This window comes from Vicugna pacos, chromosome 9 (assembly GCF_048564905.1).
Source record: "Vicugna pacos chromosome 9, VicPac4, whole genome shotgun sequence".
Classification (NCBI taxonomy): domain Eukaryota; kingdom Metazoa; phylum Chordata; class Mammalia; order Artiodactyla; family Camelidae; genus Vicugna; species Vicugna pacos.
In genome coordinates, this window is record NC_132995.1 from 60,468,507 (window position 1) to 60,484,756 (window position 16,250).

The 16,250-nt window shown below is 45.6% G+C and overlaps 2 long non-coding RNA genes and 1 other non-coding gene across 3 annotated transcripts; 1 reads left to right on the forward strand and 2 right to left on the reverse strand.

Moving 5' to 3' along the window:
- Positions 1–2,718: 2,718 nt before the first annotated feature.
- TRNAQ-CUG (transfer RNA glutamine (anticodon CUG)) lies at positions 2,719–2,790 on the reverse strand. The gene has a single exon. It is a non-coding gene; the product is annotated as a tRNA-Gln (tRNA).
- A 2,683-nt stretch (positions 2,791–5,473) lies between these two features.
- On the reverse strand, positions 5,474–14,711 carry LOC140698515 (uncharacterized). Its single transcript, XR_012076326.1, has 2 exons — positions 14,671–14,711; positions 5,474–6,228 (listed from the first exon to the last, which is right to left on the reverse strand). It is a non-coding gene; the product is annotated as an uncharacterized lncRNA (long non-coding RNA).
- Positions 5,762–14,420, forward strand: LOC140698514 (uncharacterized). Its single transcript, XR_012076325.1, has 3 exons — positions 5,762–5,848; positions 7,733–7,870; positions 14,094–14,420. It is a non-coding gene; the product is annotated as an uncharacterized lncRNA (long non-coding RNA).
- Positions 14,712–16,250: the final 1,539 nt, after the last annotated feature.

Here is a 16,250-nt window from a genome sequence, read left to right on the forward strand (position 1 = left end):
CCACAAACTTAATCAGTAGGACATGCGTTTGTATCTCTTGCAAATATGTTTCCCCTCAGTTTCTTGCTTCCTTCCTTTCTCTCTCACTCCCACTCTCTCTCTCTCTCTCTCTCTCTCTCTCTCTCTCTCTCACTCAAGGTAGCTCTCTCCTGGTCTCTTGCCATCCTCTTTTTTTTTTTTTGTAAATCATTAATTTGAAGAATTGAATAGCTTGCTCTGTAGCATTCCCGCCGTCTAACGTGTACAATTGGCTGTACTTTAACAAACTCTTCTGAGCTCCATACTTTCTCTTTGTTGGTAGAAATTAGAGCAGTGCTCTTACAGAAAGAAAATGCAAGGCACATACGCAATTTAAATTTTTCTAGTAGCTACACCGAAAACTAAGAAATATAAGCACACAAGAAAACAAACACCATCTTCTGCAATGGCTACCTCATGCTACACATTAAAGGAAACATAATTCCAGCAAAGTTTTAAAGTTGTATTCAATAGAAAAATATTCTACATCTTCAGTTTTTAAAGTTACATTTAAATGAATTATAAATACAAACAAGAATTTAAATAATTATAATTAAAATTCCTCAGTCCTACTAGCCATATTCTACGTATTCAATAGCCACGTGTGTCTAGTGGCCACTACTTTGAACCTGGTAACTATAGACACTTATCAGATTTATGTTTGAGGTTTTGGAGAGACCACCTCAAAAGTGGTGTGTGCTGTCTGACCAGGAGGCACATCAAGTCCTGTGTGTTTCTTCTAATAATATTAGTAGCCCTTTAACTTCAAGGCCTAGAGCCACTAATTGGAGAAAAATGCTGCTATTCCATCATCATGTATTATTTACCTGGAAAACTTTTAGAAAGAGAAACTTCCGCTAAAAACTAAAAACTATTTAGTTATTTAGGGTATAGTCTGTAGAGAAAACTTCAGCTTAATGAGCAGATCCCGTAGCATCCTCTGTGGTCACCAATTAGTGTATTCCTTTTCTCTCCCCTGTGCTAATATGAAATCAAGGTTTCAACCACACTGAAGTATTTCAATCCATTGCAATATAGTCTTTACTGATACTCCCATTATTCTCTTTGAGCAGTGAAAGTGACTTTAAGATGGCTCTTTCATCCTTTTGATGAGATCCGAATAATCTTTGAGACCTTGCCTGATCTGATACAGTATGATAAGGTGCTTATGTTCTCATCTCGAATATTTCCTGCCTCTGACCTGGACTCAGTCATTTCTCTACGAATTTCGGGGGGTGGGGGGTTGTGCAAAATGTTATTCCCAGATTAAATTATGTATTCCAGAGATATTGATTGGAATTGGTTTCTTTCTAGGCCTATCCAGTGGATAGAACTATGAAAAACACATTCAGATTTCTATGTATTCATATATTCACAAACATTCACAATTCAGATTCAAAACTCAGGCTTTTTATTGAATGTCTTTCATCTGAAAGTCTTAAATAATGGCATTTATGTTCTTAGGAACAACAGAAGTGATAGAAATACAGTATCCCCTTCACTCCCACATTATATGTACAAAAGAATAAACAAATACAAGCAATGCCACTTACAACACCATCGAGGAAAGCAGTTTTTGGTTTTGTTATAGTCATGGGGTACACATAAATTGTTGTGTTTTAGTCTCTTGGGGTAGTTCTTATCCATATGGTGGTTCCACAAAAGGGATACGCAGGTTCATTTGTCACATGTGCTTTCAATGGCTAGAGGCAACATTTTAAAAATTCAATTTACTTTTATGATGATAAAAATTTGAATGTGCTTTCCAACTGAAATCTAACCAAACAAGGTATATTCAAGGATGGTCTAGCCTTGACTATAAGACCTGCAAATGTCTCAGAGGCCTGGGCGGTAATGGTTCAGGGACCCCTTGTCTCCACAGACACTGAAACCCATGGCCTGGTCTCCTCTTTCTGGCTGAGCTTGGGATGAAAGGACAAGCTCTAGGAGTCAAGTTTCAAATCAGCCTAACAGCAGCTTTTTGTGTCCAGTGGGGACTTAGGAGCCAAAAATTCTGAATAAAATGGGAACGAGCTGGAATAGAATCGATTAAAATTCGGAATAAAATAGGATATCTGAATAAAACCCAGGACTTCCAGCTCAGGTCTGCAACCGTCTAGCCGAAAACCAAGACACAGGCTTCCCCCTGGCCGATCAGCGACATCACAGCCCCTCACACCGACCATTTACTGACAGGGACGATCGCGCGGTTGCAAGACGTGCCGTGTGAAGCCCCTCGGGATGCAGGGTTCAGGGGGCGCAGCCTCTGCCCTTTACCCCCGAGACCCAGGGTGACCCGACGAGGGGTGGCACTGGCGCTGTCTCTGTGCCCTCGGCGGCCGGCCGAGCGAGGCCCTCCGATGTCCCGCGACGTGCAGAGCCGCTGGGGTCCAGCAGAGACACCCCGGACAGGGTTCCCCCGCCTGTCCACGCCCGTGTGGACCCGCCTCCCTGAGAAGCCAGTTTCCAGGACCCCGACTCTTGAGCAGACAGCAGAGTACGGGGTAGGCGGGCCCGGCGCCAGCACCTGGCGCTTACAGCCTCCTTCCGAGGACGCGGACGGCGAAGGTCCGGGTCCAAGAGCAGGACGGAGCGGGAGGCGGGAGCGGGAGAGCGCTTCCACTCAGCGCCAGTTCGCTTTCCCGCAGCAGCCGAGTTCGGGCTGCGGGATAAAAGACCGTTGGGCGCGGCTTAAAAGAAAGGTCCCACCGAGACTCGAACTCGGATCGCTGGATTCAGAGTCCAGAGTGCTCACCATTACACCATGGAACCGCAGGCCGGCCCCTTTCTCCCGCCTCGGAGCTCGGGGCTTCCTGGGACTGCCCTGCCCTGGGACCCGAGGTGCAAAGCGTACACATCCCGCCGGCTTCCGTCGGGAACAGAGGCCTCTTGTTGGGAATCGGGTTCGAACCACAGCGGCAGGGGCCCCCAAGTCGCTGGAACCCAGGCCACTCACGCCCTGTGGGTAGTTGCCTAACAAGAGTTTGCCTGCTCAGCGCACAGTGAGACCAGATCAATCCAAACATTGGCGTTTGGAGGAGAGAAAGTTTATTGCGGGACCCAGCAAGGATAAATGAAGCTGGTGCTTAAAAGGCCGGAGTTCCCTGATGGTATTCAGGGCAAAGTTCTCATAGGCAAAATTTGTGCGGAGGTCTTCAGAGTGTGCACTCCTCCTCTAGTGGTTGGTGGTGAGGCAACAGGGTCTCAGTCATCAGCCTTCTTGTTCCAGCCAGGCTGGGATCCACGTGTTTCTACTTGGCCCGAAGTTCCATCCTCCAGCTGGATGGGGGCCTTAGTTCCTCTAGAACTCAGAAATTTGTACCAGAGAGTCAAGTATATTCCTTGAGGAGGAATCAGGACCCTGCCTCGTTGCGGCACTATTGATTCCCGACTGCCTTTTCTATGTTTCCGCATTTCCTCACTCCTCTAATTAGTATTTAAATCTGCCTTTTGTAACTCAGGGAAGGCCTACGAGGCTGAAACCTTTCCCCTACAGACAAGTAATGGGGGACACAGAAAGGCTTCTGTACATGGGAGGGTCCCACAGGGTCCTGCCCGGTTTCACTTCCCCACTTTTCTTTGATACTCTCACATCTTAAAGGGAACAGGTGTTGGACAACAAGGGGAGTAACGTTTCAGACAGAGAGGTTACTCATAAACCCGGCAGATTAACTCGGTTTTAGGGGGAACTCAGCTTCAGGGTGTGCTTGGGTGTAATCCTATGATAATCCTGTTATAGGATTTGGGCTTTGGTTGGGTGATTTGGTGGAAGGTGGGAGGAAGCCGGGTTTGCTCTATGTTGAACACTGTTAGCATGGGCAACTTTATGATTGGAGTTAAGAAGTAACAGTCATTTCCTTACGAAAAGATGAGGATGTTTGAGATTTTGTAGGTTGCACAGCGACCTTGCTTTTTTTTGTCTGTGATCTGACAAAATTATGAGGTAGCCCTGTTTCACCTGATTTTATCAAGACCTCAGAAAAATCTCCTCTGAGGTTGATATTCTGTATCTGACATTGTTTATTTACAACATGAGAACAAGTCAGGGTGTGAGTGTCAGGTCAGTCATTTTAGGGCATCGCAGGCTGGTATTTTTCTTTCTCACTGGAAATCCCTTAAAGAGAGGAAGGGAAAAGAGAGCACTGTAGTCTCTCAGGCTGTAGGTGCAAACCTGACTGGTTAACAGTGTGACTTGACTAGGTTTCTGGAATTTTCTGCGGCTCAATTTCTCACTTAAAATTGGGTCAATTAGTTCTTCCTACATGGGTTGTCCTAGGTTTTAAATGAGATATGCAGATAAGGCATCGAGCCCAGTCCTTAGCTCACAGTAAATACTCAATACATATTAGCTCTTATCAGTCCATCACTGTCAGCATTTCTATCATCTGCTTTGTTCTTTTAAACAACTGCAGACCCTTTAGAGGTATGAATGGGTTGTTATAAATGTTCTCCAATCGATGGACATGAAAGTGGCTCCAGTATTTATTTATACACATAATACTGCAGGGGACATCTATATATTTCTGTATCTTATGCAATCGTATCTCTGTAGACTGTGGTGATCGGCTCTAGGAACCACACTGATACTAAAATCTGCAGATGCTCAAGTCCCTTATATAAAGTGATGTAGTATTTGCATGTAACCTATGCACATCCTCCTGCATACTTCAGGTCATCTCTAGGTTATTTAAATACCTAACACAATGTAAATTCTATGCAAATACACCCGACAAATTTAAGTTTTGCTTTTGGAACTTTCTGGTAATTTGTATCCGAATATTTTTAATCCATGATTCATTGAATTTTTGGATATGCAACCCACAGAGAGGGCCAACTGTTTCTCCATCATCACTTATGTAAGTCTTTCCCCTAGTATATATTGCTGTAGAGGGAATTGCTCAGTTTAGAAATATATTTGTACATACATATCTAATTTTGCTAATCCCTGTCCTATTTTCTTGAAAAGATGCTTTACCAATTCATATTCCCAATCACTTATGAGCATATCTTCTCCACCCTCTTGCCAACACTGAATATTCAGCTTCTGTGCCTACCATTTATTTTTGTCAACAATTAACTCCTTATTGAGAGATTTCTTCAAGTGAGCTCACAGTCATTGGCTTAACTGACATCCTGGAAAAGGTGAAATCATGTGGTTTTTCTCTATTCTAGTTCATGACTGCTCTGTTCTTTCAGATCATCTGAGCAAAGCGCAGTGGAGACCTATCACTCATGCTTGGCAAATGCTGCTGGCTGCTGGGTTTGATCGTTGTTCTGAATTTTGAGGGTGAGGGACTGATTGACAGAAGAGATTTGAGGTTGGATTTACTTGACTTCCTTTGACAGAGAGCCCAGGCTTCAGTAAAATGAGAGATCACTCACCATGACGAGTGAGGTCTCCATGACTCGGCTTGAGCAGAAGAAAACTTGGAAAACAGAGACATACAAGTTTCAATTTTCATTGGAATAGGACTTTAAAAAGAGATCTTTAATTTTAGCCAAAATAAGAGGAAAAATTGCACTCAGAGCACTTTGTTCGGGGGAATCTGGAGCCATTGCTCTCCTTGAGTTCGTTCATCTATGCTGGTAACTGGTGCTCAGTATGAAACCTTGCCTGGTCAGCTCAGGAGAACAAGGAGCATAAAAAACATCTGCCATAGATAATAGAGATAGATGATGGATTCTTGGATAATGTTATGTGGAGTTAAGTATTGCACTCTTTATTCTTTAGCAGCTAGGTTCATGCCATTAAAGAAACATTCCTCTGATACCTGACATGCCCTTTACGATGTCCTTCACATCACAAGAGCTTGGAAACAGTCATATAAAGGTGAGCATAAGATTTTTACTGAGATGCTTTGATTTGTTTTTTGCTTTGCAGCTATCAGCCTACAGGTTTCTGGTAATTAAAAATTAGGAGAGTAGAGATAAGCCTCTGAAGTAGTTACTTACTGCTGCATATTAACAGATTACAAGAACAGTGGTTTAAAACAATGTGGATATATCTCACAATTCTGTAGATAGAAGTCTAGAAGGATGTGGCTGGGTTCCCTGCTCACAGGATTGTCCTCCCCACTGAATAGGGCTGATGTTGACCACGTCCTGGTTCTGATCATCTCTCATGGGGTGCTGCCCTGGTGGTCTCATGCTCCTCTGGGATCCTCTTTATTATCCTGACTTCTCTATCAGTCATGATTTCTTTCAGCTCACCTGAAAGAAAGGTAGCTTAGAGAAACCCAGAACTCTGGACTCCCAGAACTGATCTCTGCCATCTCTTTTTCCAAGAGGAGAAAAAAAATAATAACAGGTCTTCACAAAGAAATGATCCCCCTGAGGGCTGAGATCCCCTAGAGGGGGAATCCTAAAGGACAATGGAGGCACCAAAAGCCCAGATGGGGGGATCCAGGTCCCTTTGTGTCCCACCTCAGGAAGGCACTCCTCCTGGAAAAAGGGACCTTTCCTACTGACAGGTCACCTTGGGCAAGGGACTTGCTTTTTTCAACCGAGTCATTCTTATTGCCACTAAGACTTTTGTTCTTTCAGATCATCTGAGCCAAGCGCAGTGCAGACTTATCACTCATGCTCGGCAAATGCTGCTGTTCCAGGCTCTTTCTTTAATGTATAGGTCTTTCCCTTGCATGAGAATCTCCTGGGAATTTTTGCCTAAAAGGTAGTTTCTTGGACCTTACCCCCAGAGATTTTTAACAGGCACCACAGTGACTGTGATGTAGGTGAGTAGCTAGTGCCCAGGGATGGGAACCCTGTCTGCTGTGTGATACTGCATTTACTCAGCCAAGGTTAATGCTACTTTCTCTATTACATTATACGTCTTTCTCTGTTATACATGAGATCAATATGCTCGACTGTAGTGAAATCACCATGTAAAGCAAAGGGTACCTGGTGGAGTTGGTATTTGCATCTTGGACTGCTTTTCCTCTGTCTGTGCTTTAATTGTCTCAGCACGGACCCAGGATAGGATCTGACTGGAACTAGACTGGTTGGGACTAGAAGACTGGTAAAAAATTAGTTATCCCTGGAAACTGTTATTTATCCACCTGACATTTAGTAATATTTTATCTGGCAGGATTTTTTTTTTTTAACCTGGCAGGCTTTTGAGGAGGCACCAAGGAGACTGGATGAACAAGGCAGACAAGCACCTTCTCTCAGGAGGACTATCTTCTAGCACAGGAGCCAGACATTTGACAAGGAATGGCATAAATACTATTTAATTGTATCTGTGATAAACTTTATTTGTATTCATATATGCCTTTGTCCCATTGTGTCAGCCAGGATTGAAAACTGACGGAGTATAAATAATAGGACTAAGGAACTGTGATAAAAGAATTGCCCCAGAAAAGCTCTTTCAGATATTTTTGTTTGAAAAGTAGAAATACTGATGTTTGATCCAATGTCCCCCGAAATTCAGCTGCGAGTTTCTAAGGGGTATGTCGGGTGCTTTGGACAGGGAAGCTTTTATCAGGGCTTTTGTGGTGGTTTTGCTGCCAGTAAGTGGTTTAGGAGCTTGGGAAAATCTTCTGACTCTCTGGACCTCGGTTTTCTCATCAGTAAGATAAGGTTGTTAATCCAGATTCTCCAAAGTCCCTTCCTGCTCAGTTTTTCCAGAGTGCATGAGGGACTGAGATTCATGTTAAATGTGTCCTGAGAAATGCAGGCAAGACCTGACCTTGGTCCCTTGTCTGCGTATCTCCTATAGGAGCCTGAGCTGAGCCTACACGCTGAAAACACAGAACTTCAGGGGAGGAGATGAAAGGAAGAAAATCAGCAGGTTTGGAGACAGAATAATTCCAAGAAGGTGCAAGGTACTGGTGGAGGAAGGTGGTTGCCAGAGGAGGTGAGAATAATGACAACCTAAGCTCATAAAAGTCAAGGGAAAGTGAGGGATGCACAGAGCATCATCCAACTCTGAAGGAGCAGCCTGAGTGGAGCAGGGAGGACTGGGAGGGTAACGTACTCCACAGTGACTTGTGCACCTGCCAGGGAAAGCCACAGGCTGGGCCAGGGATGCTTTATGCTGCTGGGAAGCACCAATTCCAAGAGAAGGAGGAGGTGCCGTGAGGCTCTGCCCTGGACCCCCAACCTCGACCTTGGAGCTGCCCTCACAGTGGATCCCTTCCAAGTAAGTGTGGGCTTAGAGGGATAAATGATGTTTCGAGAAGGGTTGGAGATGTCCATTTTTGCCTTAAACAGTTCTGCGCTATGGCCAGAAGGGGCCAGGGTAGGAAGACCTTACATTTGAAGCAGAGACAGCAATGGTATCTTCTGCATTTACAGTCTGAAAGGCTTTGCACACAATATGTCTTAAATATTTGTTGAGTGCTTCTTTTTTCTTAAGCTGTGTTAAGTTTCTTATGTTGAACTTGGAGTTCAATTATCAATAAGATTTCTCTGAGGAAATAAAAGCAGTGAGAAGAATACAAGTGGATAGTTTCAACAAAATGTGGTGGCTCTTCGCAGTTGGGTGTTGTGGCAGCCAAGAGGATGGGAGGGTAGGCTCAGGACACTTCTTCCTAATGGCAGAGTGAACCATCGAGAAGAATCCCTGAGCACAATCCTGTCTTCTGAGACACCACAATGAGTGTCATAGGGCAAGGATAGTGTAGGGCAGCCTCCCCTCCAAGGAAGGGGATTGCTACATCCTGGGAAAAAGCAGAGGAGCATCCTTGGCAAGACACTGGAACAGAAATACAGTAAAGATAATTGGGAAGTTGCAACCAGTTTTATTCAAACAGTGAATTATCATTGCTGAGAACCTCCTTAGTGCTTGACTCAGTGCCAGGAATCATGAATGCAGGGATGAACAAAGTATCTCAACTTTCACAGAGCTCCCAGCCCAGTAGTCAGAAGTGGTGAGAAGTGTAGTGGTGATGGCTTCATTGGAGAAAGTGGCTGATGCTGCCCAGGGATGATCACACTCGTGGTGCTGGTCCCCCTTCTTTTTTTCCCAAAAGCCGGGTGACCTGTCCTGGGCCAGAAACCCTGGTTTCTCAGACAGATTTCAGCCTCTAGTGGTGCATTATTCAGAAAAAAAAAAAAAAAGGAAAGGAAAAGAAAGAAAGAAAGAGGAAACAGAGGAAGCCAGGTGATATATCAGAAACATCTGTCATCCCTGGGCTGGGAGCGGCAGTCACCTGGCCGCACAGGTCTCTCTGAATTCAAAATCTCTGTGGTGTTTCTGCAGTGAAGGACTAACATAGTCCACTCCCGTCCAAGTGGAAATCAGGGAATGGGACCGTTTTCAAAGAAAATGTTCCCAGTTGGTTGACTAGGGCCTTAATCCTTCTTAAACCTTGCTGGTCCTCAACTCACAGTCTGGCACTTGAAAGGAATGCAACAGTTTTTTCCAAAGTGACTTAGAAGGGGAGCAGGGAGGTTTCTCTTCCAGGGAAATGCCCCAGAAATGCCCTCCAAGAACTTACCTAAACTCCTGATTATACTAACCTAGTGTGTTATTAACCATTAATTGTCAGAGGAGGCTGAGAACGCAGTCCCCAACTACCACAAATTACGCAGTGTTTCCCACATTTGAGGAAGTGACAGGGGTCAGCACACCTGGAGTGCAACAGATAAGCTTCATGCTGGGAAAACTGCCGTCCTGATCATGTATTAGTACCCCACTAGCACAAAACACTGATAATAGGGGAAATTCTGTTAGGGAGAAAAGAACATATGTGAAACTGTGTACTATCTGCTCAATTTATCTGTAAACCTAAAACTGTTCTAAGAAATAGTGTTTATTAATTTTTTTAAGTAAGGAAGCAGCACCCTAAAATCTTGGTGTCAGTGGCATCCTGTAATTGCTAGTTAATGCCGAGTTTTCGGGTGCACCAACCTGGAGTCTGACCAGTTGGTGATTTTCAGCCTCCACTAGCCTGGCAGTTCCCCTACAATCCAGATGTCTGATCAAGTAGGTCAAGGTGCCCTCTTTGCTCCAGAAGGTGCAGAGGGACCGGTGGCATCTGGTGAGACCCCGAGAATCCATCGAGCCGGGCCGAACTTCGTCAATACCCTGGGCAACTGAGCTTCCACAGCCACCACACATACCACCACAGGAGCAAAGCAAGTGAGGGCAAGAACTAAGAGCCACAGGAGGAGGTCGCTGCCTGAAGCAAAAAAGCACCTCAGGAGGGAGGCTTGGTGAATTGGGAGATTCAGAAGCAGGATTGAGTGGATGTAAGGCCAGAACGTTCCCTGCTGGGCTTCAAGCACAGGTCTTCCAATTAGCAGTCCTAGGCTCATAGGCTCCTGTTGTGCTCAGAGCCGGCGGAGGGAACCTGCTCCCCAACCCCCGCCTCCTCGGCCGGAAGCTCCTTCGGACCCGCAGGCCATGAACACACCGGGTGTTGAGGGGGCACACTGGGGCCCTGACACGAGCGAGCGGCACTGGACGCCCCATGGCGGGGCCCTCGGCCCTGGCCGCCTGCTCCCCGCCGCCCCGGAGCCCCCGCAGGGGCCGACCCCGCCTCTCGGGCTGAAGTCCCCCATGTGCCACCTCCCCTGCGCTCCGCCGGCGCGCTGCACCCTCCGCAGAAACGCAGGCTGTGAAAGGCTTTCCAAACGGGCCGCTCTTGGAAGCTTTCAAGCTGGCAACTCAAGCCCTTAAACATCCCAAGGGTGGAAACGTCTAGAGGTCCCTCGGGCACCGCACGGAGCTCCCCACCCGGGGCCGAGCGGCGCTTTCAGTCTTGGGGATGCGGGAGGCCGTGAAGGGGGGACCCAGAAACCTGAAGACGAGCAAGAAGCCAGGGAGGAAAGAGCCCAGAAGAAACGCTGTCACCTGCTTTTCCCCGACGTCCCCCCGCGGGGCGGGCGCGGCCAGGCTGCTGGCGGGGCGCCGCGTAGGGGCCTCTGGGGTTCGAACACGACTCCCAACAGAGAGAGGAATCTGTCCCCAGGGGAAGCCGGCAGGGCTTGCACCCTTTGCACGTCGGGTGCCAGGGCAGGGCAATCCCAGGAGGCCCCCGAGGGCTGTTCTGATGGTCGTCAGAGCTCCCAGGGCGGCGGGAGGCGGATACAAGAGGAAAGGAACGCCTTTTGTTTACTGTGTTTCTCCTGGCGAGAATTTTTACCTCAGGGCAGAAAACTCTAGCAGTGCCGGCAGAGCAGCTGGACTTGGGGCAGGTCTAAACGCCGTGCCTGTGCCTCATCCCCGAGAGGACTTCGTCTCCTCCACGACGTACAAGCCCGCAGAGACGCGCCGAGAGAAGGCGAGCGAGGCGCCCCCTAGCGTCGCGGAGGAAGCGGGCTCGGGGCGGCGTGAGCGAGCGCCCGGCAGGAGGCGGGTCCTTGGCGCGCGGGGCTGCGCGCCGCCTGGCTCCGCGGGGGGCGTCTGGCCGTCCTGCGGTTCCAGAGCGTCTTGGTGAGCCCTCTGGACTCTGAATTCAGACATCCGAGGTCGAGTCTCGGTGGAACCTTCCCTTTAGGCCGCGCGCAACTGTCTTTTATCCCGCAGCCCCAGTTCCGCGGCTGCCGGAAAGCGAACTGGCGCCTCAGATGCGCGCTGAGTGGACGTGCTCCCCCGCTCCCGCCTCCCGCTTTCTGCTGCTCTCAGACCGACGGTCTGGGTCCCCGGGAGGAAGCTGCGAGGCCAGAGTCCCTCTGGCTCCCGCCGCCGCCTCAAAGCCGCGTCCCCCGCGTTTTGCCGGCTCTTCCTCAGGAGTCGGAGTCCCGGAATCGGGCTTCTCTGCGCTGCGGGGTCCAGGCAGCGAGCAGGTGGGGGGCACCCAGCCCGGGGCGTCCCCGCTTGACCAGGGCGACTGTGCCCGTCGCCGGAAATCGGCGGCCCCGGCCCGGCCGCCCAAGGCGCAGAGACAGCGCCAGTGCCACCCCCTCGTCGGGTCACCCTGGGTCTCGGGGGGGAGGGTAAAGGGCAGAGGCTGCGCCCCCTTTGCCTTACACCGCAAGGGGCTTCACACCGCACGTCCTGTAACCAGCCGATTGTCCGTCCCTGTGAGTAAATGGTCTGTGTGAGCGGCTGTGATGTCCCTGATCAGCCAGGAAGAAGCCTGTGTCTCAGTTTTCGGCTTGATGGTTGCAGACCTGAATTGGAAGTCCTGGGTTTCATTCAAATGCCCTATTTTATTCCGCATTTTAGTTGATTCTATTCTAGCTTCTTCCGATTTTATTCAGAATTTCTTAGTCCTGTGTCCTCATTGCATACAAAGCTGTTGTTAGGCTAAAATTTGAAAATCCACTGCTGAAACCTTGTCGTTTCATCCAAAGCCCAGCCAGAAAGAGAATAGACCATGGGTTTCAGCGTCTGTAGAGATCAGGGTTTCCTCATCCATCTCCCCCCAGGCATTTGAGATACTTGCAGATCTTATAGTGACGGCTAGACCATACTCGAATATACCTCGTTTGGTTAGATTTGAGTTGGAAACCACATTTCTTTGTTTTATCATTACAAAAGTAAATTGAAGTCTTTTTGTGTTTTTAATTGACATAGAGTCAGTTTACAATGTTGTGTCAATTTCTGGTGTACAGCCTAATGTTTCAGTCATACATATACATAGGTATATTCGTTTTCATATTCTTTTTCATTATAGGTTACTACAAGATATTGAATATAGTTCCCTGTAACTTGTTTATTTTATATGTAGAACTTAATATTTGCAATCTGAAACTCCCAATTTATCCCTTCCCACCCCCAGTGAATTAAATTGGTAAATGTCACCTCCAGCCTTTGAAAATGAGCTGGTGCACCCCTTTTGTGGAACTACAATATGGATAAGAACTATGCCAAGACACTAAAACACAATAATTTGTGTCCCGATGGCAGGAACCAAACCAGAAACTGCTTTCCTCAATTGTGGTGTTAGCAGAATTTTTGCTATATCTTTAATCTTTTGTCCATATAATATGGGGAAATGCCATGAGACTCTCTAGGATATTCTATTTCTACTATTCAAAGAGTCCTTAAAACTAAATTGCTTGGTTTCAGACAAAGAAGGTTCAATATAAAGCCTGTAGTTCTGAATTTGAATTGTAATGTATGTGACTGTAGGTGAATACATGAATACACACACTATGAATATGTATTTCCTAGCTCTGTTCACTGGAAAGGCCTAAATAAACCAAATCCAATGAGTATGTCAAGGATATTCAGTTTGCTCTGTGAATACTGTGTTGGACATAAAGAAATCAGAGAGTCTTAAAGAAAGGACTGAGTCCAGGTCAGGAGCAGTAAATATTAAAGATGCAAAAGAAACACCTTGTCCTACTAATATCAGGAAAGGTCTTAAAGCCTATTAGGATCTTACCAAAGGGAGAAAGGGGTCAGCTGAAATTCACTTTCACTGCTGAAAGAGAGGACAATTGGAGTATCAGGAAGGACTCTGTAGCAATGCATTGAAATACTTCAGTGTGATTGAAACCTTGATTTCATATGAGCACAGGAAAAAAAGAAAGAAAAGGCAAAGAAACTAATTGGTGATGACAGAGAATGCTGAGGGATTAGCTCATTAAACTGCAGGCTGTACCACTAAGTGTACAATATTTACTACGTAGGGGAAATTTCTCTTTATACAAGTGTCCAGGTAAATAATTCACGATGATGGAATGGCACCATTTTGCTCCACACAATCAGTTAATGGATCTAGGCCTTGAAATCAAAGGGCTGCTAATATTCGTAGAAGAAACACACAGGACTTGATGTGCCTCCTGATCAGAGAGAACACACCACTTTTGAGGTGGTCTTGCCAACAGGTGAAACATGAAACTGATAAACTTCTACATCTGCCAGGTCCAAAACTGTGGCCACTAGACACATGTGGCTACTGCATATATAGAATGTGGCTGGCAGGACTGAGGAACTGGATTTTAACTGTACTTAGTTATAATTCATTTAAATGTAAATTTAAAAACCAAAGGTATAAAAGATTTTTCTATTGAATGCAACATTAATACTTTAGAATTACAGTTCCTTTAACATGTTGCAATACACACTGAAGTGTCTTATGTATAAGATTATTTCTGAATTACGCTGTACTTATTAGTTTTCAGTGTAGCTACTAGAAAAATTTTAATTACATATGTGGCTTGTATCTTCTCTCTATTAGGATAACACTGCTCTGAATTCCACCACCAAAAAGGAGGAAATATGGAGGACAGGAGATTGTGTTGATGTACACCCAGGAACCAAATTCAGGCTGAGGGGTACTAGAGAAAAACAAGGCTGTATCATCAGTAAATGAATAACTAACATAGGAGAGCGAAAGACCAAGCAATATAATGAGAGCAGGAGCAGCAAGAGAGAGAGAAGGAAAGAAGAAAGGATGGAGGGGAAAGGAAGGAACTGAGGAGAAACATATACACAGGGACTTAACACATATCCTACTGATTACAGTTTGTGGATTTTTCATGGAACCCAATAAAAGAAACTAACCTAAAAACAACCATGGGAGGCTTGAACACTGCCTATTTTATGATATTAAAAATTTTAAGTCCATTTACCAACAACAGTAATACTATGATACACCACTCAGTAAGAGTCCTCACTGAGGGGAACATAGTGATACAATTCCGGATGAAGTAAATTGTCTGGCATTTACTTAAATACTACAGGAAAAGGTAAGTGGGTGGGACTGTAGTAAAACAAGTTCAGCTATAAGCTGATAATTGTGGAAGATGACTTACAAGGATGGGGATGTTCTGTTATATAATTCTGTCCATTCTGGAGTCCTATTGAAGTTCTGCATTTGAAAATGACTAACGAGAGATTACAGGTCCACCTGGATGGCGGCAGCTGAATCTCTCAACACCTATTTCAGAGGGCTAGGGATTAAGCTAGAGAGGCAATGACATCACAGAGAACCTCTGACCTGAACAACCAGGGGCCACAGAACAATGTGGATTCCAGGCACTTTGTATTTAGCCAGGTCTGGGAGCCACACAACAGTAGAGGGATCAGACAAGACTGCACACAAAGAGGAGAGGACAGCAGGGAGGGAATCCTCAGGAGGGAATCCAGGTAAAATTCCCTACAAAAGAGCATGTGGACAAACTCAGAGCGTGCCTGAGACCTGGTGGACTACAGCTCTGATGACTGGGGAATGGCCAGGAAGGGGTTCGGCAGTGCAGACGACCAGAGGATGACAATCTTCGGGAGGCACAATTGTCGGGGCCACGGTGAGACCTAGATGAAGGTAGTGTCCTTTGGATGTTTGTGGTGAAAAGAAAGAATGAAGCAACCGGGAGAAGTTAAAGGTCCTACTGGAAGGAAATAGAATCTCAGAACCAGGAGACGCACCATGCCTTTCCCCAAAACCTTACATCTGCTACAGTAATTGCACAAGACAAAGATCTAGACAAAAGAAATTGACCAAGCTCCTTAAAGATTCAGCACTTCCCACCTAGATCTGCTATGTCTCACAGAGATAAATCCTACTCTGCTGGAAAGGAAAATCATACAACAGACATTTATTTATTCTAAGGTGACATAAGAGAAAAACAAAAATAGAGTTAGAGATTTCAGCTGATGAAAAGATTTTCCTCAGAATCAATCAAAAACATAGGAAACATATAAAATAGAATCTATATCTTAAATATTCTAAACAGAACCTTTTTAAATACAGATACAGGAACACACACACACACACACAAACACTCTGGCTCACATACACAAGGAAAGGAACTCAGAGCACAAAATTAGACACAAAGAGCAAATGAGAATTGGTACTAACTAGGAGAACACTGAAGAAAAAGAACATTCCCTGGAAAATAGTCTAAATGAAAACGTATAAAGGAACTTATTTGTCTACAATCACAGGACACATTGAATTGAAAAATGAAAGCATTGAACAGAAAGGGAATGGATAAAAGATAATGAGAAAGGGTCAGAGAGAAAGTCATAGATATCTGGGAGAAATAGGACTGGAATGTTTAATTCTAAGTCCCATTGTATTAGAGCTGAAAGAATTTTTTTAAAGAAAAAAATTTCTGTGAAGCTCTCAAACTCCCTTTACCCCAGTGAAAGAGAAAATCAAATTATATTCCATGTCTCAACAAAACATACCAAGGAGGGAAATGTTTCTTTAAATCTCAATAGAAGTCATTCTGGGCATGTCCTTCACATTCAGCCAAGCTGTCCATGTATCAAAGCAAGAGAAAATGAAAACTAAATATGCCAAAGTTGAGGAGTCCTCATTTCCACCATTAGGAGTCTTGAAGGATGAACTTTACATGTCAAGAAGTCACCAAGGAAACCCTGAGGTTTG